At 44.1% G+C, this 24,596-nt stretch overlaps 3 pseudogenes across 1 annotated transcript; all 3 read right to left on the bottom strand.

Annotated features, from left to right (window-relative positions):
- Nucleotides 1-5,909: 5,909 nt before the first annotated feature.
- Nucleotides 5,910-7,031, bottom strand: LOC147631221 (pentatricopeptide repeat-containing protein At2g33680 pseudogene; annotated as a pseudogene).
- Nucleotides 7,032-13,786: 6,755 nt separating this feature from the next.
- LOC147631220 (pentatricopeptide repeat-containing protein At3g09040, mitochondrial-like) lies at nt 13,787-16,773 on the bottom strand (annotated as a pseudogene). The gene has a single exon (XR_015267551.1). The product of XR_015267551.1 is annotated as a pentatricopeptide repeat-containing protein At3g09040, mitochondrial-like (transcript).
- A 3,257-nt stretch (nt 16,774-20,030) lies between these two features.
- LOC147631219 (pentatricopeptide repeat-containing protein At3g09040, mitochondrial-like) lies at nt 20,031-23,060 on the bottom strand (annotated as a pseudogene).
- Nucleotides 23,061-24,596: the final 1,536 nt, after the last annotated feature.

Below are 24,596 nucleotides of genomic sequence, written 5' to 3'. Positions count from 1 at the left end.
CATTGATGTTGGAAATTGTGCCTCAGCACGTTGTCCACAGTGCTTACATCTTCATGCCATTATTTGGTATCAATGTTGAATTCTTGAGCCTCCTTTGGCTCCAAATCAGCCTTCTGCTGCTGCTGCTGTGCTGATAATCAGCCAATTCAGTAGCCCAATTTTCCCATATTGCTCTAGATAAGCCACACTTTGAATCAGGATGCCATGGGTGATGCATTAATTGAAGAGGATGTAGCCATTCGTGACTCACAGAGAGTTCCCCGCTGCACTGATAGCAAGTTGACTACACTTATGTCAGGTCAGACACACACTGTCTCTCGGCATGCATCTCATTTTGTTGATACAACCCTTGTTGCTTCCACATTAAATGAGGAGTCACTTTCTCCTTTTGATGCATTGGAGGATGATAATTGGGTTGATTTGCTCGTGAGATGACTGGCCTTGATGAGGAGCGAATTTCATATTTGCTTGTTGAATTAGAGCATGCATTTGATGTTACAGACATGGGACTTTTGCATTATTATTTGGGTATCCAATTTATTCAACACGCTGTCGAATGCCTTATATATCTATGCACTACCCGTCTTGATATTCAGTATGCAGTGTCACACTTGAGCATATGTATGCATTGTGCTGGCACTTGGCAATGGCAAGTAGTGAACCGTGTCTTTCATTACATTCAAGGCACTCTGGACTTTGCATTGTTTTATAGCAATGTGTCTTCTTTATGCTTGACCGCCTACATTGACAGTGAGACTAGGAAGGATGTTATGACACTAGGGTGCCAACCAGTGGTAACTATTTCCTTCTTAGAAGTTCATGTATTTTATGGCTCAACGAGAGGCAGCCGACAATGGCCACTTCTAGTCATGAGGCTAAGTATAGGGCAACATTCACATAGAGTGTGTATGACTCCGCTATCTATTGGTAGATCTTGGTATTAGACAGCCGTCTTCTACCACCATTTTCACTGAGAGTCAAAGTGGATTAGCAGTCGCGTGGACTCCGGTTTTTCATGTGCTGACATAGCAATTGAGGTGCATTATAATTATGTCAAGAAAAGGCTCCATGTAGGAGAGATAGCCTTGACTTACGTGCCTACACCTGCCAATGTGGCAGATGATTTTACCGAGTCTGCTACACCCTGTACACGTTCACACCATTCACTTCAAGGGGGTTTGTTAGCCTTTGGCCTTCAGGAAGTCCTCATGTGAACAATCTTATACACATGCACTTTTTACCCTGTGTGAGCAAGGGTTTTTTCCTCGTGTGAACACACGCTAGTGTGTTGGGCACGTCAGCCCTAGGACTATAAATACCTTATACTCCACTCATTTCTTATCATTGTATTGAGTACTTCCAGCTATCACATATCATCTCTCTCACTCTCTGAGCTCGATACAACTGTATGTGACTATGTGTGCATGTGTGTCTATGTGTGTGTGTGTGTGTGTGTGTGTGTGTAGAGCATTTACTCCCTCATCCAACAAGTTTAAGTGTGTGAACACTTATGGCCATGTATATAAGGAAATTTCTCTCATAATGGAAGGACACTCTCCCATTATGCAAGGACACTCTCCCATTATGCAATGGAGCTTTCCCTCTTACTAAACCTCTTTAATCTTCTCTCTAATGCATGCAGTGAGTGTGTGTGAGTGATTTGAGGTGAGAGGAGGGAGTAGTTCCCATAGTGCAACGCGGAAGTGTGACAATGCTCGCGTGAGAACACGAATGATAAGCTACTCATGGCAGTGTTCAGCTTGGAGACCTCAAGGGTTACGAGGTCGATCAATTGGAAATATCCCCTGGACACATAGAGGTGAGTGGTTCCCGTGAAGCTCTCTCTTAGCCTTAATAGCATGTTCTTAGTATTATTCAATCTATTTGTCCTCTATTCTTAGTATTCTCAACCTGCAATGCTGTTAATAGTGATGTTGAAAGTATTGTTCTGTGTTTTTGTTTTTGTTTTGTTCATTACCTAATAAAATTAAATTTGTAAATTTTGGGTACCATGACACAACTGAGTGTAGAGGCACAATCTACCCTTCGTAGGAAAATTGAATTTCAACTATTCTTATGTGCAAAACCTGAGACGAAGATGATTGTGGCAACTATAAGTAGAACTACTTATTGTCAATTTGAAATGACAATTCCTGCTTTTGCAATGCTCCAACTGTTGGAGATAAGTGCACACTAGGTGTACTTCTTCTAGTCTTGAGTCTAGTGCCATGTGGCACCTCTACTTTTATCACATAAGTGAGTCTACTCAATCTTGTACTTCTCACCTATAAATTGTAGGTGTCACATCAATAATCAATCAATCTTGTGTCTTGTCTACACTCATCTCAAGGTATGTCTATGGTTTGTGTTTCCTTCTAGTTATGCTCTCATTTCAGTTTCAGTTTCAGCTTTGTCTCTCCCCCATTTTTCCTACATGGTATCAGAGCAGGTTTGTTCGCCCTCAAGCTTCCTTTGCATCTACGCCTGCCCTCAGGCGCTTGGTTCGGTTCTCTTGCTGATGGCTGCTGTGAGGGCCGCCGCTTTCACACCAATCGGGCTGTATCTCCTCCCTCCGCCACCCATGTATGGGCTCAACCGGTGCAGATCCCTCTCACCTCTCTCCTGCGCTTATCCTCCACCCGCTTCAACTCGCCTCTCTCTGCTTCTACTTCGGCTCTCTTCACGTCATTCTCAACGTTTCTTTAGCTCGTGGTTTTCAAGCTTCAGCTGGGCGACTCTTTCTCTCGATGGCATCTCTCTAGGTGCAGCCCGTGCTGCCCCTACCCTCATCGCTGCCCTGTTTGGCTCTGCTCCGCCTATTGTTTCTGCTCCTACATCTGCGCCAACAACTGCCGTCTCTCTACTTGAGCTTCTACGCCTCTGCCTCTTCATCTCCAGCAAGGCCTGCGCTGCATCTGCTCCGACATCTGCATCTGCTGGAACTGCCCGCTTGTCTCCTCAGCCTCTGGTCGCTCCTATCTGCCACGTCATTCTCTCGTTGCTGTGTGTTCGTGGAGCTGCTGTCTATACCAGGCCGGGTGCTGCTGTTCAGTCAGTTTGTGCCTCATCACCTTCTCCTCCGGCCTCCACTCCAACTTTCATGTCTCCATCTTCTACTCCAGCAACCTCTACAGCAGCAGCTCAAGGCGCTCTCCATCTAAGAAGTATTTTCAGTCTACTCTCTATTTCTTATAAAAATAAATAAATTTTTAAAAAAAAAGGAAAAAAAGGGGGTTCTGAATTTCATTTATATCTCTATCTTGTACGGGATTAGACACTGCCAAATATGGTAAGACCTTCCCATCTCTCTCATTTGTCTATGCTTTCATGCTATCTACCACCATTGATCACCAATGATGTAGATCATGGGGTAATGTCATGTTTATTTGTCTACATGGACTTATCTTGTCCCTATCCAAGAGGCACCCCTGCATTACCCACTCTAGCAGGAGGATTGCCCTTGAGGAGGGATCATCTATCAAGGTCCATCTCTCTGTCTATCTACAATCAGTCAGTCTCTATGTCTATGTGTCTATCAGTGTGATCTTACAGTCATGTCTTTGACACTCTGTCTATCAGTCTATATGCCTCTCTTTTGTGGATTAGCTACCCACATTCTATTGGCATTTCTGTCTATGTCCCCATTTATCTTCTATTTGTCAGTCTCTCTCATGTCTATCTGAAAGTCTCTCTCTCTGTGGGACCACTCTATTGGCTGATTGTCTCTCTCTCTCTCTGTCTATGATCCACTCTTGTCCCTACCCATATGAGGATATCACTTGAGGAGGGGTGTCTCAGGATCTTTTGTCTCTCATGTCTTGTCTCTCAATCTATCAGTCTATAGGTCTTTATGTCTGTCTTCTAGTCTTGTCCATCTTGTCTTCTAGCTTGTCTCTCAATCCTTGTCTAGTCTCTCTGTCTTGGTCTTATCTTTTGTCATGTCATAGTCTTGTCTTTTTGTCTTCCTCCTAGTGTCCACTTAAGGAGGGTGTTGGAGATAAGTGCACACTAGGTGTACTTCTTCTAGTCTTGAGTCTAGTGCCATGTGGCACCTCTACTTTTATCCCATAAGTGAGTCTACTCAATCTTGTACTTCTCACCTATAAATTGTAGGTGTCACATCAATAATCAATCAATCTTGTGTCTTGTCTACACTCATCTCAAGGTATGTCTATGGTTTGTGTTTCCTTCTAGTTATGCTCTCATTTCAGTTTCAGTTTCATCTTTGTCTCTCCCCCATTTTTCCTACACCAACATACTAATAAGGTCATCAATTTAGCCTTACAACTGCATAAATTGGATGTTGATAAGATGGGAGCCTAGGCCTGCATGGATTGAATTCCCAACTTCAATGGGATGCATAGTCCATGAACTAAAGATAGCAAGCCTTTTACCCGTAGCTTATGTTTGTTCCTTAGGTAATGACTTCAAGCCATGCACATGTACATAGAATTATGATGTATCTAGTTTTCAGAATAGCAAAAGGCATCTTCACCAATGCATGCAAAGAGTTGGCCATTGAGCATCAAGAAACAAAAGTACCCATCTTACCAAAGCATTGTGAATTATGCTTAAATCTTCATCCTACGAGAATAAGTCTCTTGCTTTATCATTGGGGACATTTAATCTAAATAACCCTCTCTCCGCATGGTGTTGGCTAACATGGGTGCAATAGGTATGAGTGAACATATGTTGATAAGGAGTATGGTACTAGAAAATAATAAACAAGAAATTTACAAGCACATTTTTCCCAGAGGTGACATGTATCACTTCCCGGGATGGTAGAAATAAGCTCCTGATAAGATGCACTCTTGCTGGTGAAGTTTGAGGTTTCCCTCATTGAGTCCCTTCTTGTTCTTTGAAACATGTTTGGAATACGGAATCCACACTTTGACTCAACACTTTCAATTGAATCTTTCTTTTCTTGGCTCATTGCTATGCGCAGGCATTAATTAATACATAGCGAGCATTAATTCGTTCGGGGACAGTACGGACAGCACATTGTTCATTGTATGGAGTCGTGGACCAGTTCTACATGGCCACATCAGATGCCTATTTATAGGCCAGGTCACGTCATTTACAGGCAGATATGAGTTAGGGTTTGCAATGCAATTCTCCAAGCAGCAGACATAGCATCAAGACCTCCGGTGCTCGAGTTGGAGGCCGGCAGCATTGTAGGAGTCTTGCACACCATACAGACTACAGATTTGAATTTGAATGTGTCCATCGTTGTTTATAATCAATTTCATACTACACAATAGATTAGGTCTATCTTGCCTTGCTTGTTGTGTACTCTTATTTCATGTAATTATGCATGTGATTAGCCTAAATCTGTGTCCTTAATTAGTGTTAATGAAGTTCAACTTCCAGAGTCATATTGAAGGCATGTCTCCACTTAATTGTGAGCATGCTTTAGGCTGGAATCAAAGAAGCGTGAGAAATGCATGCTTCAATGCCAAGTGGCAGATAGCAGGCTTGGTCACTGCCTTGGTCTCACCGCCTGGATGGAGGTAGTGTCTAGCATGACAAGACGTAAGGCAAGATGCTGAGCAACCAACTTGTCTCCGCCCAAGATACGTTCATGAATATTGTGAAAATTTTCCCAAATGAAGATTTCACAAGATCCACCTTGTGTCATTTGAAGTAGACTCTGACACAAGCTCAAGCTGTGGAACAAAACCCTCGACTTTCAGTAGCTTGCTTAATAGTCTAAGCTTTTCATTACTCAGGTTCTCCTCCCAGTGACCTCCTGTGCATTAGATTCATAATTGCATCTTCATAATTTCTCAGCTCTTGAACTTTCTCAGCATGCTACCACATGTTCGTGTCTCCGTAGATATTTGACATCAGCATAAAACTAGAAGCATCATTGGGTGCCAACTCAACAATAACATCAAAGCATTTCTGTCCTACCTCAGCGTTACCATATGTTTGCAGCCAGCAAGCAGAGAAGTCCACCCAGTTGTATTTGCAGAACTAGGCATACTGTAAAGTAAATCTTCAGCTTCCTTAAACAAACCAGCACGGCCAAGAAGATCAACTACGGAGTTATAGTGCTGAATACCAGGCACAATATTATGGTCTTCTGTCATTGATCTGAGACAGCAAAGACCTCTCTCCAATGATCCTGCATGACTGCAAGCAGCTAAAATACTGGTAAAGACAGCATCGTCAGGCCTCAGGCCTTCGCGTTTCATAGCCTCGAAACATTGCATGGAAAGCCTGCAATCACCATGCCATGCATGACCTGCAATCACGGCACTCCATGATACCACATCCCTATTCCCAAGTTTATCCAAGACTTTACTAGCCTCCTCTTGGCTTCCACATTTCGTGTACATATCAACAAGGGCATTCCCAACAGTGACATCCAATTCAAGTCCAATTTCAATTATCTGTTTGTGTACCTTCCTGGCATGTGCTATGATACCAATACTGCTACATGCTTTCAAAATGCACAAAAAAATTGGTCGATTTGGCATTGTAGTCTGAGATTGCATTCTCTCAAAAAGTTCAAGGGCAGGAAAACAATGCCCATGCTGGACATATCCTGCAATCATTGCACCCCACGTTACCACATCTCTATTTGAGTGAGCATCAAAAACAACCCGCGCTTCCTCTAAGCTCCCAAATCTGGCGTACATGTCAACAAGAGTGGTCCCAACAGCCCCATCTGTTTGAAATCCACTTTTAATAATGTATTCGTGTATAAGACTGCCCGGCTCTAAGGCGCCCATATGCAGGCATGCTTGCAGGATGGTCACAAATATAGCTTCACTTGGCTCTATTCCATCATGTAGCATTTCTGCAAACATTTCTAGTGCAAGATCCCCATGCCCCATCTGGACATAGCCAGAAATCATGGCTCCCCATGACACTACATCTGGATCCAACAGTCTGTCAAAACAATTGCTGGCCTCTTCAAGGCTTCCATACTTGGCATACATGTCAACAATGGTGCTCCCAACAAGAATGCTGAGTTCAAATGCACCTTTGACAACTTGATCATGTATCTTTCGACCTTCTTCCATGGACCCAATACTTATACATGCTTTCAAGGTAGACACAAAAATTATTTCATTTGGCTTTACACGGTGCTGCATCCCCTCAAAAACCTCAAGAGCCAAAAGACCGTGTCCATACTCCGCACATCCATCAATGACCGCACCCCATGATAACATCTGGATTGGGCAATTTGTCAAAAGACCTTTTCCCACCCACCCCTGCTCAGGCCCCCAAGGCAGCAACATAACTCTCTCTCTCTCTCGCTTCTTCCATGGCTTCCCCCTTGCGCAACCCGATGAAGGCGACCTTTATGGTCACAAACAAGAGGATAACAAATGTGGAAAAGGAGATGAAGGAATGGAAGGCAGAGATGAAGGGATGGTGGAAGGAGAAAGCCAACTTTCTCCAAATGGTATTCAATGAGGGTAAGCGGTGGAAAGAGGAGAAGGAGGACCTCATAGCAGAAGTCAAAGACCTTCACGGGGAAGTCAACACGCTCAAAGGCGTAATTTCAGCTCTTCAGAGGGAGCTTGCAGAGGCCAAGGCAAATGGTGGACTTGAAGAAGGTGAAATTCAGCCATCCATGATAGAAGAGCTCAAGGTTATCAAGGAACAAGTACGGGCAATTAAGGAAGAAGAGAAGCAACACAAAGCAAAGACTTCCTCATGGGTGGAAGTCATGACCAAAACTCAAAAGAAGATGGATGAAGCGGAGAAGTGGATAGAGGTCGCCAAGAAGGGTAAAGGTAAGGAGATAACAACCCCTACACCTACAATCATTAACATGACTTTGGAAGAGGAACAACGAAGACGTACACGTGCTTTGCATGTGAGGATTACCGGTCTTAAAGACGGGGATAAAGTTGAAGAGGAGGTGAAAGAGCTTATGGTGTTGATGGGGATTGACAGTCCGGCACACGCAAAAGCCTGGAGAGTGGGCAAAAAAAGCGGAGGCAACGGGGAAACATCAAAGGAAAGAGCTCTCATACTTCGCTTCCCCTCTATTGAGGCGAAGAAGGAGTTCTTGAAGAGACGACCCACTTTAAAGAATACAGGCATTTTTCTTGGTGATGATCTTACTCTTTCACAGCTTGCACATATGAAGGAAGTCATGCCAGAGATTAGGGCGGCAAGAGAAAAGGGAAAGATAGCATTTTATAGAGAAGGGAGGGTGGTCATCGTGGAGCGACGCTCTACATGACGGTGCGAGACCTATGGGACCAAATTAAAGCTGGCAGCCTAGAATTGCAATGGATCCCTCAGACTTGATGTAGGTGCCTTTGAGGACAGCTTTAGAGATAGAGATATAGTCTTCTACTCGGAGACTCACCAGGCCCCTAGTCAGATGATGCCACAGGTGACAGGATACAGATGGGAGACAGCTTGCAGAGTAGGGACGAGATCAGTACACAGTACTAGAGGATCAGGGGGGGTGGCAGTTCTTTTCAGGGAGGAGCTGCAACCGCTTCTACACATCGTTCGGAGAGATGATCAGGCCAGATATATGTGGGTGAGACTGAGGGCCGACACAGGCAGATTCTTGTATATTGCCATATGCTATTTTGCTCCTAGTACATCGACATATGCAGCACCTAGAGGGCAGTCTCCTTTCTCTGTGCTAGATGATGACATATGGGAGTTCTCTAGGGATGGAGACATCATCCTGTTAGGGGACTTTAATGCCCGGACGGGCAACCGCCAGACAGCCTTTTATGATACCTCGGAGGAGATGCTGAGAGAGCTGGACACTCTGGATATGGGATTAGACAGACGCTCACAGGATGTGGAGTGCACAGAGTATGGGAGATATTTGATAGATATGGGGATTGCACATGGGTTGGCCATACTTAATGGCTTGCAGAGGTTTCCGTCAGCAGCTGGATTTACTTGCTTTCCACATAGACATGGTGCTAGCACAGTGGATTATGTTATGGCTATGCCGAGCTTTGTTTCATGCATTGAGAACTTCACAGTTGGATCTCGGCCATTGGGGTAGTAGTGGATCATGCATTGTTGACATTGACTATCTCTTTTCACTTTACCACAGCTCAGAGGACACGAGTGGCAGATCACACTCGATATACTTTTACCTCAGAGACTGATGCTGTCTACACAGATGGGATTTATAGACGTCTGTACACAGAGGAGCCAGGGAGACCTTTGGAGGAGTTGACCCATATACTGACAGAGACTTTACAGGATGCAGCGAGAGAGGCATATCCACATACTCAGCCTGGACAGAGACAGTGTTCTGGATGTATGCCCCAGAACAGCTGGTATGATAAGGAGTGCAGAGAGACTAGAGCCCGGCAGCGGGAGGTTGCTTTGGGAGTCACTACTCACCGACAGTCACGTATTGCCTTCCGACGCCTTGTGCGAAGGAAGAAGCGGGCCTTCCTTGCTCAGCTAGAGCAGGAATTATACCAGCTGTTCTTGAGCCAGGATTCGAGGGAGGCTTGGCGTATGTTTTATGAGTCCTCCCCTGCTTTGGCCATCACTTCTACAGAGGTCTGGGGTAGTTATGCAGCATCTCTATATACAGTTCCTGGACAGACACCTTTTCCTGACCCGCTAGCACCATGCCCACAGACATGCACTTTCTTTACCGCAGAGATGGTAAGGAAGGCCATTGATAGGATGAAGACTGGGAGAGCATATGATCATGATGGATTGGTCGCTGAGCACTTTATTCATGCGAGAGACATGCTGGTAGAGCTTCTAGCAATGATGTTCAATCGTGCTATGTGCGAAGGCTTACCCGAGACTTGGAGTAGGTCCACCATCGTGCCTATCTTCAAGTCAGGGGACCCTATGGAGCCAGGGAATTATCGCACTATTATGATTGGTCACACACTAGCACGATTGTATGCATCCATTCTTGAGCAGCAGTTGAGTAGATGGGCAGAGAGAGAGGGCATTCGAGCAGAGGGACAGGCAGGGTTCAGGAGAGGTTTCTCTACTCTTGACCACATATTGACTCTGCGGGCCATTATTGAGGAGGGCAGGTCGCATGGGCGACGGATTTATTGTAGCTTTGTGGACTTCCGCAAAGCATTTGATACAGTGCCCAGAGCCAGATTGATGAGGCGATTACAGGAGATGGGGGTATCCACAGAGCTCATATGGGGGATTATGGCTTTATATAGATCAGTTGCAGGACAGGTACGCACCCCAGAGGGGGTCTCTACTTTGGTTCACTCCACTATAGGAGTGAAGCAAGGTTGCCCGTTATCTCCTTCATTGTTTGGTATGTATGTGGATGAGGCTTCTGACTACATTGAGAGATTGGGGGACAGAGGAGCCCAGCTAGCAGGTACATGGATCCCACTATTGTTATATGCTGATGATATTGTGTTGATCTCTGACTCCCCTGAGGGTATGCAGCGTCATCTGGATGCTTTACATGAGTTTGCACATGATAGTGGATTGTCTGTCAACCTTGGCAAAACCAAGGTTATGGTGTTTAACACCACGCCACAGTGGGTTAGGCGATCAGCTCCCACATTTACATATGGGCAGGAGATTGTGGAGTATACAGATGCATATACATATCTTGGGGTAGTATTCAGTGGGCCAGTGTTTTCGATGAGGAGAGCAGCAGAGACTAGATTGACTAGAGCACATGCAGCCCTGGGTGGTTTGGAGAGGATGTGTTCGCAGGTTCAGTTTCAGGAACCTCGAACGAAACTTTGGCTTTTTGACACTCTAGTGACATCAGCTATGCTTTATGGAGTGCAGATATGGGGACCTTCAGTGGGCCATCACAGCGCAGGCGGGTGGAGAGGTATGGAGAGGCATTTGGTATCTATGATTGCTAGGATTATTAGAGCCAAGGCTGTGGTACCTCATGAGATTATTCGAGCAGAGCTGGCGGCTGCCCCTCTGGTGATTGAGGCTCTTACGAGATCAGTCTCCTACATACATGGCTTGTGGGATCTCCCCCGAGATAGATATGCACGCCTCGCCCTGGAGTCCTCCCGACAGTTAGCTTTACAGCGAGACACGGCTTGTTAGTATGGACAGATGACATCTTGGTTCCAGGCACATGGTTTTAGCATGGACAGATTGCCTCCCTTCCAGTATTCTCTGGAGGCACCCTCTCTCACTCTCACACGGACAGAGATTACCAGACTCATCCGTCAGGATTTAGTTCAGCTGGACATTAGGAGGACATGGATACAGCCGACTGAGGAGCTGGGCACGAAGATGGCTTTCTACAGAGAGCATTTTCTTCAACTCACAGCAGATGGTTTTGTGATCAGACCCAGTTACCTGGATGTACACTTGTCTCATGCAGTACGATGTGCTATTGGTCAGATTCGCACATCCTCACACCAGCTTGAGATTGAGATTGGCCGATATAGAGGTATACCAGCTGAGGCCAGGATATGCCGAGTATGCCATGGGGAGCCAGAGACAGAGCTGCATTATATATGCCATTGTACTGCATACTATGAGATACGTGGTCGTTTCCACTGTTTATTCAGAGAGGGTTTTGGACCACTTTCCAGAGTCATGGGGTACCAGGACCAGAGGTGTTTGGGATTGTTCTTGCTTGAGCTGCGGAGACATAGAGATAGCCTGCTTAGGCGCACAGAGAGCCAGACTCAGAGGCACATTACAGACTTCTTTAGTCCAGCCATCACTGCGCCAGATGGACCACAGCAGCAGCAGGACATGGATACCGCCCACACCAGAGGTACACTGATTGATCGTGCGATTGAGCTTGGGTGGTCCAGACGCCCACGACTACGGAGGAGGGCATCCCAGCATAGACGGAGGTTGCAGACGCGGATTCGGATTATTCTTGTGAGGCATGCGAGACACCCAGTCAGGGTGCTGACCACAGAGGATATCGAAGAGATCCGCCAGTGTCCGATGCGGCACATATTATGAGATGGAGGCACCTCCATAGTGTACCCCTCCGTCCCACATGATATTGTATCCCCTCACTATATTCCACTCACCTCCATAGCATACCCCCCCCCCCTCACTATATTCACACCCTATAAGGGTTTCTGTTTACCTTCCATTTCCCGTTTCATTTTCTAGGTGCCAGTAGTATCATCTTTATTTTTCATTTTCTGGGATTTTTTATCCAGACATTGTATCAGATCCACCATGATGTAACTTTTGGTCTCATAGGTCATTATGGCCTTTTGAAGACGTTAATATAACATTTCATTTCATTTCATTTCATTTCTCTCTTCAAGTCTGCTCGCATTAGGCTGACGTCCTTCCTTCATTGCCTCTGTCTTTCCAAGCAACCCAAACAACCTTCCCTGTGAGGCAATCATCGCCTCTGTCTTTCCAATAGCGCAAGCAACCCCCATCTTATTGCGTCTCTCGCTTTGCTGCACTATACGTTAAGGTGCTTGATGAAGGGAGGAGCCTTTAATGTTTATAGTGAGTCCCTTCTTGTTCTTTGAAACATGTTTGGAATACGAAATCCACACTTTGACTCAACACTTTCAATTGCATCTTTCTTTTCTTGGCTCATTGCTATGCGGGGTATTAATTAATACATAGCAGGCATTAATCAATATTACCTTAATGATAAACATTAAAGGCTCCTCCCTTCATCAAACGTATAGTGCAGCAAAGTGAGAGACGCAATAAGACGGGGGTTGCTTGCGCTATTGGAAAGTCAGAGGCAATGATTGCCTCACAGGGAAGGTTGTCTGTCTCATGCGCGTAAACTTGAAGAGAGAAAGAGAGGGGTGATGGTTGCTTGGAAAGATAGAGGCAATGAACGAAGGTCGTCTGCCTAATGCGAGCAGACTTGAAGAGAGAGAGAGAGAGAGAGAGAGAGAGAGGGAGACGCTGGTTGTCCCTCGTGCTTTTTATACAATAGACAAAGAGAGGTGCCTCTCTCTGCAAGCATATCAAGGAGAGACACAGAAGTTGGGAAGGCATAGACCCTGAGCGAAGGAGAGAGAGAGAGAGAGAGAGAAAGGGTGCGAGAAGGAGAGAGAGAGAGAGAGAGAGAGAGAGAGAGAGAGAGAGAAAGGGTGCACTACATAGAGAGAGGACACATACCCTATGAACCTGGCAGACACTCTGTAATCATGTAGATAAAATAGGGATTTTAATGGATTTCATACTGAACAAAGGTTTCCAATTTCATATCAAAGGTCACAAAAGCCCGTTGTCATTGATAAATCAAAGGTCACAAACGGCCGTTGTTATTAATTAAGTAATCCCAAACACAAAACATCTTGGGTATAATATATATATATATATATATATATATATATATTCAGATGATAATAATACAAAACAGGATATGGAAATGGCGACACAATGAAAAAATCAAGAGCCTCAAGAGCGTCGACAGGGAGCTTGAATTTCAGCCCCATGCAGCTGCCTAAAGAGCAAGGTGTCTGAGGGCGAGTATAGACGAAATGGGCAGCATTTTTGGACACCCGATCGAAGGGGTGCCAAGCGCCCATGGTCAGGGACAGTACGGACAGCACATTGTTCATTGTATGGAGTCGTGGACCAGTTCTATATGGCCACATCAGATGCCTATTTATAGGCTAGGTCACGTCATTTACAGGCAGATATGAGTTAGGGTTTGCAATGCAATTCTCCAAGCAGCAGACATAGCATCAAGACCTCCAGTGCTCGAGTTGGAGGCCTGCGGTGTTGTAGCGAGTCTTGCACACCATACAGACTACAGATCTGAATTTGAATGTGTCCATCGTTGTATATAATCACATTTTAATACTACACAATAGATTAGGTTTATCTTGCCTTGCTTGTTGTGTACTCTTAGTTCATGTAATTATGCATGTGATTAGCCTTAATCTGCTTCCTTAATTAGTGTTAATGAAGTTCAACTTCCACAGTCATATTGAAGGCATGTCTCCACTTAATTGTGAGCATGCTTTAGGCTGAATCAAAGAAGCATGAGAAATGCATGCTTCAATGCCAAGTGGCAGATAGCAGGCTTGGTCACTGCCTTGGTCTCACCGCCTGGATGGAGGTAGTGTCTAGCATGACAAGACACAAGGCAAGATGCTGAACAACCAACTTGTCTCCGCCCAAGATACGTTCATGAATATTGTGAAAATTTTCCCAAATGAAGATTTCACAAGATCCACCTTGTGTCATTTGAAGTAGACTCTGACACAAGCTCAAGCTGTGGAACAAAACCCTGGACTTTCAGTAGCTTGCTTAATAGTCTAAGCTTTTCATTACTCAGGTTCTCCTCCCAGTGACCTCCTGCGCATTAGATTCATAATTGCATCTTCATAATTTCTCAGCTCTTGAACTTTCTCAGCATGCTACCACATGTTCGTGTCTCCGTAGATATTTGACATCAGCATAAAACTAGAAGCATCATTGGGTGCCAACTCAACAATAACATCAAAGCATTTCTGTCCTACCTCAGCGTTACCATATGTTCTGCAGCCAGCAAGCAGAGAAGTCCACCCAGTTGTATTTGCAGAACTAGGCATACTGTAAAGTAAATCTTCAGCTTCCTTAAACAAACCAGCACGGCCAAGAAGATCAACGGAGTTATAGTGCTGAATACTAGGCACAATATTATGGTCTTCTGTCATTGATCTGAGACAGCAAAGACCTCTCTCCAATGATCCTGCATGACTGCAAGCAGCTAAAATACTGGTAAAGACAGCATCGTCAGGCCTCAGCCCTTCGCGTTTCATAGCCTCGAAACATTGCATGGAAAGCCTGCAATCACCATGCCATGCATGACCTGCAATCGCGGCACTCCATGATACCACATCCCTATTCCCAAGTTTATCCAAGACTTTACTAGCCTCCTCTTGGCTTCCACATTTCGTGTACATATCAACAAGGGCATTCCCAACAGTGACATCCAATTCAAGTCCAATTTCAATTATCTGTTTGTGTACCTTCCTGGCATGTGCTATGATACCAATACTGCTACATGCTTTCAAAATGCACAAAAAAATTGGTCGATTTGGCATTGTAGTCTGAGATTGCATTCTCTCAAAAAGTTCAAGGGCAGGAAAACAATCCTACAACATCTCTATTTGAGTGAGCATCAAAAACAACCCGCGCTTCCTCTAAGCTCCCAAATCTGGCGTACATGTCAACAAGAGTGGTCCCAACAGCCCCATCTGTTTGAAATCCACTTTTAATAATGTATTCGTGTATAAGACTGCCCGGCTCTAAGGCGCCCATATGCAGGCATGCTTGCAGGATGGTCACAAATATAGCTTCACTTGGCTCTATTCCATCATGTAGCATTTCTGCAAACATTTCTAGTGCAAGATCCCCATGCCCCATCTGGACATAGCCAGAAATCATGGCTCCCCATGACACTACATCTGAATCCAACAGTCTATCAAAACAATTGCTGGCCTCTTCAAGGCTTCCATACTTGGCATACATGTCAACAATGGTGCTCCCAACAAGAATGCCGAGTTCAAATGCACCTTTGACAACTTGATCATGTATCTTTCGACCTTCTTCCATGGACCCAATACTTATACATGCTTTCAAGGTAGACACAAAAATTATTTCATTTGGCTTTACACGGTGCTGCATCCCCTCAAAAACCTCAAGAGCCAAAAGACCGTGTCCATACTCCGCACATCCATCAATGACCGCACCCCATGATATAACATCTGGATTGGGCAATTTGTCAAAAATTGTTTGTGCATCCTGTAGGCTACCACACTTTGCATACATGTTAATGAGTGAATTCCCCAGGGCAGTATCAGACCTAAGGCCACTTTTGATTATAAGATGATGTACTAACCTTCCCTGCTGTAAATTCTGTGTACTGCCACATGATTTTAGAACCCCCGAGTATGTGATCTTGTCTGGTTTTATGCCCTTCTGTCGCATTTTTTCAAAGAGAACCAAAGCTGATACATCATTTCCATGCTGCGCATATCCTACAATCATCGCATTCCATGTGACAACATTCAGACTTGCCATCTCATCAAACACCCTCCGAGCATCTTCTAGGTTCTCACATTTTGCATACATGTCAACCAAAGCAGTTCCAACAACTACATCTGATTCTAATCCTGCTCTAATAATCTCTTCATGTATCTGTCTGCCATTGCATAATGCTCTTTGTCCACTGCTTGCTTTCAAGGCACATTAAAAAATGACATTATTCGGCTTCACACCATGAGAATGCATCTTTTCAAAAAGCTCCAACACAATAAGTCCATGTCCATGATGCGCGTATCCTGCAATCATTGCAGCCCATGACACCACATTTTGAGCTGACAATCCATCAAACACTTTGCATGCCTCATCTAAACTTGCACACTTAGCGTACATATCAATTATGGTGTTAGCCATTGCCACATCTAACTCTAAACCCTCTTGAATGATTTGATTGTGTGTTTGTCTGCCCTGCCTCACTGCACCTAGCTTGCCACAAGCATTCAAAACACATAGGAATGTGCAATTATCCGGCTTCAACCTGTCACCCTGCAGTTTGTCAAACAATTCAAGTGTCTTGTTGCCATCCCCAAGCTTTGCATGTGCTGACATGATTGCATTATATGTAAATACACTAGGCTTGGAAGCTTCAAACACTTGATTTGCTTCTGAGAAACTCCCACATGCAGCATAGAGGCGTAGAAAGTGGTTGGAAAAAACGGCAACTGTATCAAGGCCTTTACTAACCATGATGGAATGCACCTTCTTTCCAGCTGCCAAATCTTTCTTTGTAATACACTGTTGCAAGAGGCGATACAGAATGTCCCTCGATACATGTATCCCTTGCTGCACCATAACATCAACCACTTGCATGGCTTCATTTGAACATCCATCTTTGCAAAGTTCGTACACATGTCGAAGCAATCTCTCAACCTCTCTTCATAAAGAAAAAACTCTCGCAGCCATCAACAAATCAGCTTTTCTTGAAAAACAATCATAATTGAAATCCCCCCTCACCCCCTCTCTCTCTCTCTCTCTCTCTCTCTCTCTCTCTCTCTCTCTCTCTCTCTCTCTCTCCATAAATTGGATGCTGATAAGATGGGAGCCTAGGCGTGCATGGATTGAATTCCCATTCAATGGGATGCATAGTCCATGAACTAAAAGATAGCAAGCCTTTTACCAGTAACTTATGTTTGTTCCTAAGGTAATGACTTCAAGCCATGCACATGTACATAGAATTATGATGTATCTAGTTTTCAGAATAAGCAAAAGGCATCTTCACCAATGTATGCAAAGAGTTGGCCATTGAACATGCATCAAGAAACAAAATTACCCATCTTACCAAAGCATTGTGAATTACGCTTAAATCTTCATCCTACGAGAATAAGTCTCTTGCTTTATCATTGGGGACATTTAATCTAAAAAACCCTCTCTCCGCACGGTGTTGGCTAACATGGGTGCAATAGGTATGAGTGAGCATATGTTGATAAGGAGTATGGTACTAGAAAATAATAAACAAGAAATTTACAAGCACATTTTTCCCAGAGGTGACATGTATCAATTCCCGTGATGGTAGAAATAAGCTCCTGATAAGATGCACTCTTGCTACACTAGAGATGGTGAAGTTTGAGGTTTCCCTCATGGTGAATCACATTAATAGATTCCAATATGACTCTCTCTCTCTCTCTCTCTCTCTCTCTCTCTCTCTCTCTCTCTCTCTCTCTCGCGCGTGCTAGCTAGGGGTTTTACACATCAAGGGCTCCCAATCAAAGATCCCGCATTCAAGTCCCATCCCTTGCACTTTGATGTCGTCATATGGATCATGTAATTGGGGATGATTACAATGAAATGTGCAATCTCTATAAGGAGCTACCCCCCGCCCCAGCCCCGCTCGCAAGCCCCTGGCCACTGTCATGTGTGCATAGATACACTAAGGCGATATTATAGCATTTTTTTAGTGAAGCCCTTGAGGCATGCACATGTGCATGAGCATTGTGTACATGGACACGAGCACACATGCATGCACATACGTGTTGTGGATTAAACTCTTGTTGCAAGGAGTAGTCAATTGGGAGGAGATGGTATTATGGAGACAATGCTTGTTAGACTTAACATGTAACAATTTCACACAAAAGAATCAATATTAAGGAACAACAGGCTTAAACAGAGCAGGTAACATATTAACAAGGTAATGAGTATATTCAGATGATAAACAATAGTGTTGTATATTGAGACTTTTATTAGTGTTGTATTAATTAATGATGGCTATGCGCAGGCATTATGCCAACTTCATAGGGTATGTGTCCTCTCTACGTAGTGCACCCTTTTTCTCTCTGTCTCTCTCCTTCGCTCAAGGTCTATGAATGTCTGTGCGTGTCTCTCCCTGATATGCTTGCAGAGAGAGGTAGCCTCTCTTTGTCTATTGTATGAAAAGCACGAGGGATAACCATCGCCCCCCTCTCTCTCTCTCTCTCTCTCTTCAAGTCTGCTCGCATTAGGCAGACGTCCTTCCTTCATTGCCTCTGTCTTTCCAAGCAACCCAAACAACCTTCCCTGTGAGGCAATCATCGACTCTGTCTTTCCAATAGCGCAAGCAACCCCCATCTTATTGCGTCTCTCGCTTTGCTGCACTATACGTTAAGGTGCTTGATGAAGGGAGGAGCCTTTAATGTTTATAGTGAGTCCCTTCTTGTTCTTTGAAACATGTTTGGAATACGAAATCCACACTTTGACTCAACACTTTCAATTGCATCTTTCTTTTCTTGGCTCATTGCTATGCGGGGTATTAATTAATACATAGCAGGCATTAATCAATATTACCTTAATGATAAACATTAAAGGCTCCTCCCTTCATCAAACGTATAGTGCAGCAAAGTGAGAGACGCAATAAGACGGGGGTTGCTTGCGCTATTGGAAAGTCAGAGGCAATGATTGCCTCACAGGGAAGGTTGTCTGTCTCATGCGCGTAAACTTGAAGAGAGAAAGAGAGGGGTGATGGTTGCTTGGAAAGATAGAGGCAATGAACGAAGGTCGTCTGCCTAATGCGAGCAGACTTGAAGAGAGAGAGAGAGAGAGAGAGAGAGAGAGGGAGACGCTGGTTGTCCCTCGTGCTTTTTATACAATAGACAAAGAGAGGTGCCTCTCTCTGCAAGCATATCAAGGAGAGACACAGAAGTTGGGAAGGCATAGACCCTGAGCGAAGGAGAGAGAGAGAGAGAGAGAGAGAAAGGGTGCGAGAAGGAGAGAGAGAGAGAGAGAGAAGGGGTGCGAGAGACACAGACGTTGGGAGGGCATAGACCTTGAGTGAAGGAGAGAGAGAGAGAGAGAGAGAAAGGGTGCACTACGTAGAGAGAGGACACATACCCTATGAAGCTGGCAGACACGCTGTAATCATGTAGATAAAATAGGGATTTTAATGGATTTCATACTGAGCAAAGGTTTCCAATTTCATATCAAAGGTCACAAAAGCCCGTTGTCATTGATAAATCAAAGGTCACAAACGGCTGTTGTTATTAATTAAGTAATCCCAAACAGAAAACATCTTGGGTATAATATATATATATATATATATATTCAGATGATAATAATACAAAACAGGATATGGAAATGGCGACACAATGAAAAAATCAAAAGCCCCAAAGGTGGGAGTAACGTGTGTATTTAAAGAGCCTCAAGAGCGTCGACAGGGAGCTTGAATTTCAGCCCCATGCAGCTGCCTAAAGAGCAAGGTGTCTGACGGCGAGTATAGACGAAATGGGCAGCATTTTTGGGCACCCGATCGAAGGGGTGCCAAGCGCCCATGGTCAGGGACAGTACGGACAGCACATTGTTCATTGTATGGAGTCGTGGACCAGTTCTATATGGCCACATCAGATGCCTATTTATAGGCCAGGTCACGTCATTTACAGGCAGATATGAGTTAGGGTTTGCAATGCAATTCTCCAAGCAGCAGACATAGCATCAAGACCTCCAGTGCTCGAGTTGGAGGCCTGCGGTGTTGTAGCGAGTCTTGCACACCATACAGACTACAGATCTGAATTTGAATGTGTCCATCGTTGTATATAATCACATTTTAATACTACACAATAGATTAGGTTTATCTTGCCTTGCTTGTTGTGTACTCTTAGTTCATGTAATTATGCATGTGATTAGCCTTAATCTGCTTCCTTAATTAGTGTTAATGAAGTTCAACTTCCACAGTCATATTGAAGGCATGTCTCCACTTAATTGTGAGCATGCTTTAGGCTGAATCAAAGAAGCATGAGAAATGCATGCTTCAATGCCAAGTGGCAGATAGCAGGCTTGGTCACTGCCTTGGTCTCACCGCCTGGATGGAGGTAGTGTCTAGCATGACAAGACACAAGGCAAGATGCTGAACAACCAACTTGTCTCCGCCCAAGATACGTTCATGAATATTGTGAAAATTTTCCCAAATGAAGATTTCACAAGATCCACCTTGTGTCATTTGAAGTAGACTCTGACACAAGCTCAAGCTGTGGAACAAAACCCTGGACTTTCAGTAGCTTGCTTAATAGTCTCAGCTTTTCATTACTCAGGTTCTCCTCCCAGTGACCTCCTGCGCATTAGATTCATAATTGCATCTTCATAATTTCTCAGCTCTTGAACTTTCTTAGCATGCTACCACATGTTCGTGTCTCCGTAGATATTTGACATCAGCATAAAACTAGAAGCATCATTGGGTGCCAACTCTCAACAATAACATCAAAGCATTTCTGTCCTACCTCAGCGTTACCATATGTTCTGCAGCCAGCAAGCAGAGAAGTCCACCCAGTTGTATTTGCAGAACTAGGCATACTGTAAAGTAAATCTTCAGCTTCCTTAAACAAACCAGCACGGCCAAGAAGATCAACTACGGAGTTATAGTGCTGAATACCAGGCACAATATTATGGTCTTCTGTCATTGATCTGAGACAGCAAAGACCTCTCTCCAATGATCCTGCATGACTGCAAGCAGCTAAAATACTGGTAAAGACAGCATCGTCAGGCCTCAGCCCTTCGCGTTTCATAGCCTCGAAACATTGCATGGAAAGCCTGCAATCACCATGCCATGCATGACCTGCAATCACGGCACTCCATGATACCACATCCCTATTCCCAAGTTTATCCAAGACTTTACTAGCCTCCTCTTGGCTTCCACATTTCGTGTACATATCAACAAGGGCATTCCCAACAGTGACATCCAATTCAAGTCCAATTTCAATTATCTGTTTGTGTACCTTCCTGGCATGTGCTATGATACCAATACTGCTACATGCTTTCAAAATGCACAAAAAAATTGGTCGATTTGGCATTGTAGTCTGAGATTGCATTCTCTCAAAAAGTTCAAGGGCAGGAAAACAATGCCCATGCTGGACATATCCTGCAATCATTGCACCCCACGTTACCACATCTCTATTTGAGTGAGCATCAAAAACAACCCGCGCTTCCTCTAAGCTCCCAAATCTGGCGTACATGTCAACAAGAGTGGTCCCAACAGCCGCATCTGTTTGAAATCCACTTTTAATAATGTATTCGTGTATAAGACTGCCCGGCTCTAAGGCGCCCATATGCAGGCATGCTTGCAGGATGGTCACAAATATAGCTTCACTTGGCTCTATTCCATCATGTAGCATTTCTGCAAACATTTCTAGTGCAAGATCCCCATGCCCCATCTGGACATAGCCAGAAATCATGGCTCCCCATGACACTACATCTCGATCCAACAGTCTATCAAAACAATTGCTGGCCTCTTCAAGGCTTCCATACTTGGCATACATGTCAACAATGGTGCTCCCAACAAGAATGCCGAGTTCAAATGCACCTTTGACAACTTGATCATGTATCTTTCGACCTTCTTCCATGGACCCAATACTTATACATGCTTTCAAGGTAGACACAAAAATTATTTCATTTGGCTTTACACGGTGCTGCATCCCCTCAAAAACCTCAAGAGCCAAAAGACCGTGTCCATACTCCGCACATCCATCAATGACCGCACCCCATGATATAACATCTGGATTGGGCAATTTGTCAAAAATTGTTTGTGCATCCTGTAGTGCATACATGTTAATGAGTGAATTCCCCAGGGCAGTATCAGACCTAAGGCCACTTTTGATTATAAGATGATGTACTAACCTTCCCTGCTGTAAATTCTGTGTACTGCCACATGATTTTAGAACCCCCGAGTATGTGATCTTGTCTGGCTTTATGCCCTTCTGTCGCATTTTTTCAAAGAGAACCAAAGCTGATACATCATTTCCATGCTGCGCATATCCTACAATCATCGCATTCCATGTGACAACATTCAGACTTGCCATCTCATCAAACACCCTCCCAGCATCTTCTAGGTTCTCACATTTTGCATACATGTCAACCAAAGCAGTTCCAACAACTACATCTGATTCTAATCCTGCTCTAATAATCTCTTCATGTATCTGTCTGCCATTGCATAATGCTCTTTGTCCACTGCTTGCTTTCAAGGCACATGAAAAAATGACATTATTCGGCTTCACACCATGAGAATGCATCTTTTCAAAAAGCTCCAACACAAAAAGTCCATGTCCATGATGCGCGTATCTTGCAATCATTGCAGCCCATGACACCACATTTTGAGCTGACAATCCATCAAACACTTTGCATGCCTCATCTAAACTTGCACACTTAGCGTACATATCAATTATGGTGTTAGCCATTGCCACATCTAACTCTAAACCCTCTTGAATGATTTGATTGTGTGTTTGTCTGCCCTGCCTCACTGCACCTAGCTTGCCACAAGCATTCAAAACACATAGGAATGTGCAATTATCCGGCTTCAACCTGTCACCCTGCAGTTTGTCAAACAATTCAAGTGTCTTGTTGCCATCCCCAAGCTTTGCATGTGCTGACATGATTGCATTATATGTAAATACACTAGGTTTGGAAGCTTCAAACACTTGATTTGCTTCTGAGAAACTCCCACATGCAGCATAGAGGCGTAGAAAGTGGTTGGAAAAAACGGCAACTGTATCAAGGCCTTTACTAACCATGATGGAATGCACCTTCTTTCCAGCTGCCAAATCTTTCTTTGTAATACACTGTTGCAAGAGGCGATACAGAATGTCCCTCGATACATGTATCCCTTGCTGGACCATAACATCAACCACTTGCATGGCTTCATTTGAACATCCCTCTTTGCAAAGTTCGTACACATGTCGAAGCAATCTCTCAACCTCTCTTCATAAAGAAAAGACTCTCACAGCCATCAACAAATCAGCTTTTCTTGAAAAACAATCATAATTGAAATCCCCCCTCACCCCCTCTCTCTCTCTCTCTCTCTCTCTCTCTCTCTCTCTCTCTCTCTCTCTCTCTCTGCATAAATTGGATGCTGATAAGATGGGAGCCTAGGCGTGCATGGATTGAATTCCCATTCAATGGGATGCATAGTCCATGAACTAAAAGATAGCAAGCCTTTTACCAGTAACTTATGTTTGTTCCTAAGGTAATGACTTCAAGCCATGCACATGTACATAGAATTATGATGTATCTAGTTTTCAGAATAAGCAAAAGGCATCTTCACCAATGTATGCAAAGAGTTGGCCATTGAACATGCATCAAGAAACAAAATTACCCATCTTACCAAAGCATTGTGAATTACGCTTAAATCTTCATCCTACGAGAATAAGTCTCTTGCTTTATCATTGGGGACATTTAATCTAAAAAACCCTCTCTCCGCACGGTGTTGGCTAACATGGGTGCAATAGGTATGAGTGAGCATATGTTGATAAGGAGTATGGTACTAGAAAATAATAAACAAGAAATTTACAAGCACATTTTTCCCAGAGGTGACATGTATCACTTCCCGTGATGGTAGAAATAAGCTCCTGATAAGATGCACTCTTGCTACACTAGAGATGGTGAAGTTTGAGGTTTCCCTCATGGTGAATCACATCAATAGATTCCAATATGACTCTCTCTCTCTCTCTCTCTCTCTCTCTCTCTCTCTCTCTCGCGTGCTACCTAGCGGTTTTACACATCAAGGGCTCCCAATCAAAGATCCCGCATTCAAGTCCCATCCCTTGCACTTTGATGTCGTCATATGGATCATGTAATTGGGGATGATTACAATGAAATGTGCAATCTCCATAAGGAGCTACCCCCCGCCCCAGCCCCGCTCGCAAGCCCCTGGCCACTGTCATGTGTGCATAGATACACTAAGGCGATATTATAGCATTTTTTTAGTGAAGCCCTTGAGGCATGCACATGTGCATGAGCATTGTGTACATGGACACGAGCACACATGCATGCACATACGTGTTGTGGATTAAACTCTTGTTGCAAGGAGTAGTCAATTGGGAGGAGATGGTATTATGGAGACAATGCTTGTTAGACTTAACATGTAACAATTTCACACAAAAGAATCAATATTAAGGAACAACAGGCTTAAACAGGCTTAAACAGAGCAGGTAACATATTAACAAGGTAATGAGTATATTCAGATGATAAACGTTAGTGTTGTATATTGAGACTTTTATTAGTGTTGTATTAATTAATGCTGGCTATGCGCAGGCATTATGCCAACTTCATAGGGTATGTGTCCTCTCTACTTAGTGCACCCTTTTTCTCTCTGTCTCTCTCCTTCGCTCAAGGTCTATGAATGTCTGTGTGTGTCTCTCCCTGATATGCTTGCAGAGAGAGGTAGCCTCTCTTTGTCTATTGTA

Source organism: Cibotium barometz, chromosome 15 (assembly GCF_041138505.1).
Source record: "Cibotium barometz isolate CiBa-2024 chromosome 15, ASM4113850v1, whole genome shotgun sequence".
In the NCBI taxonomy this organism is placed as follows: Eukaryota; Viridiplantae; Streptophyta; class Polypodiopsida; order Cyatheales; family Cibotiaceae; genus Cibotium; species Cibotium barometz.
This window is presented reverse-complemented; position numbering and strand designations above follow the sequence as displayed.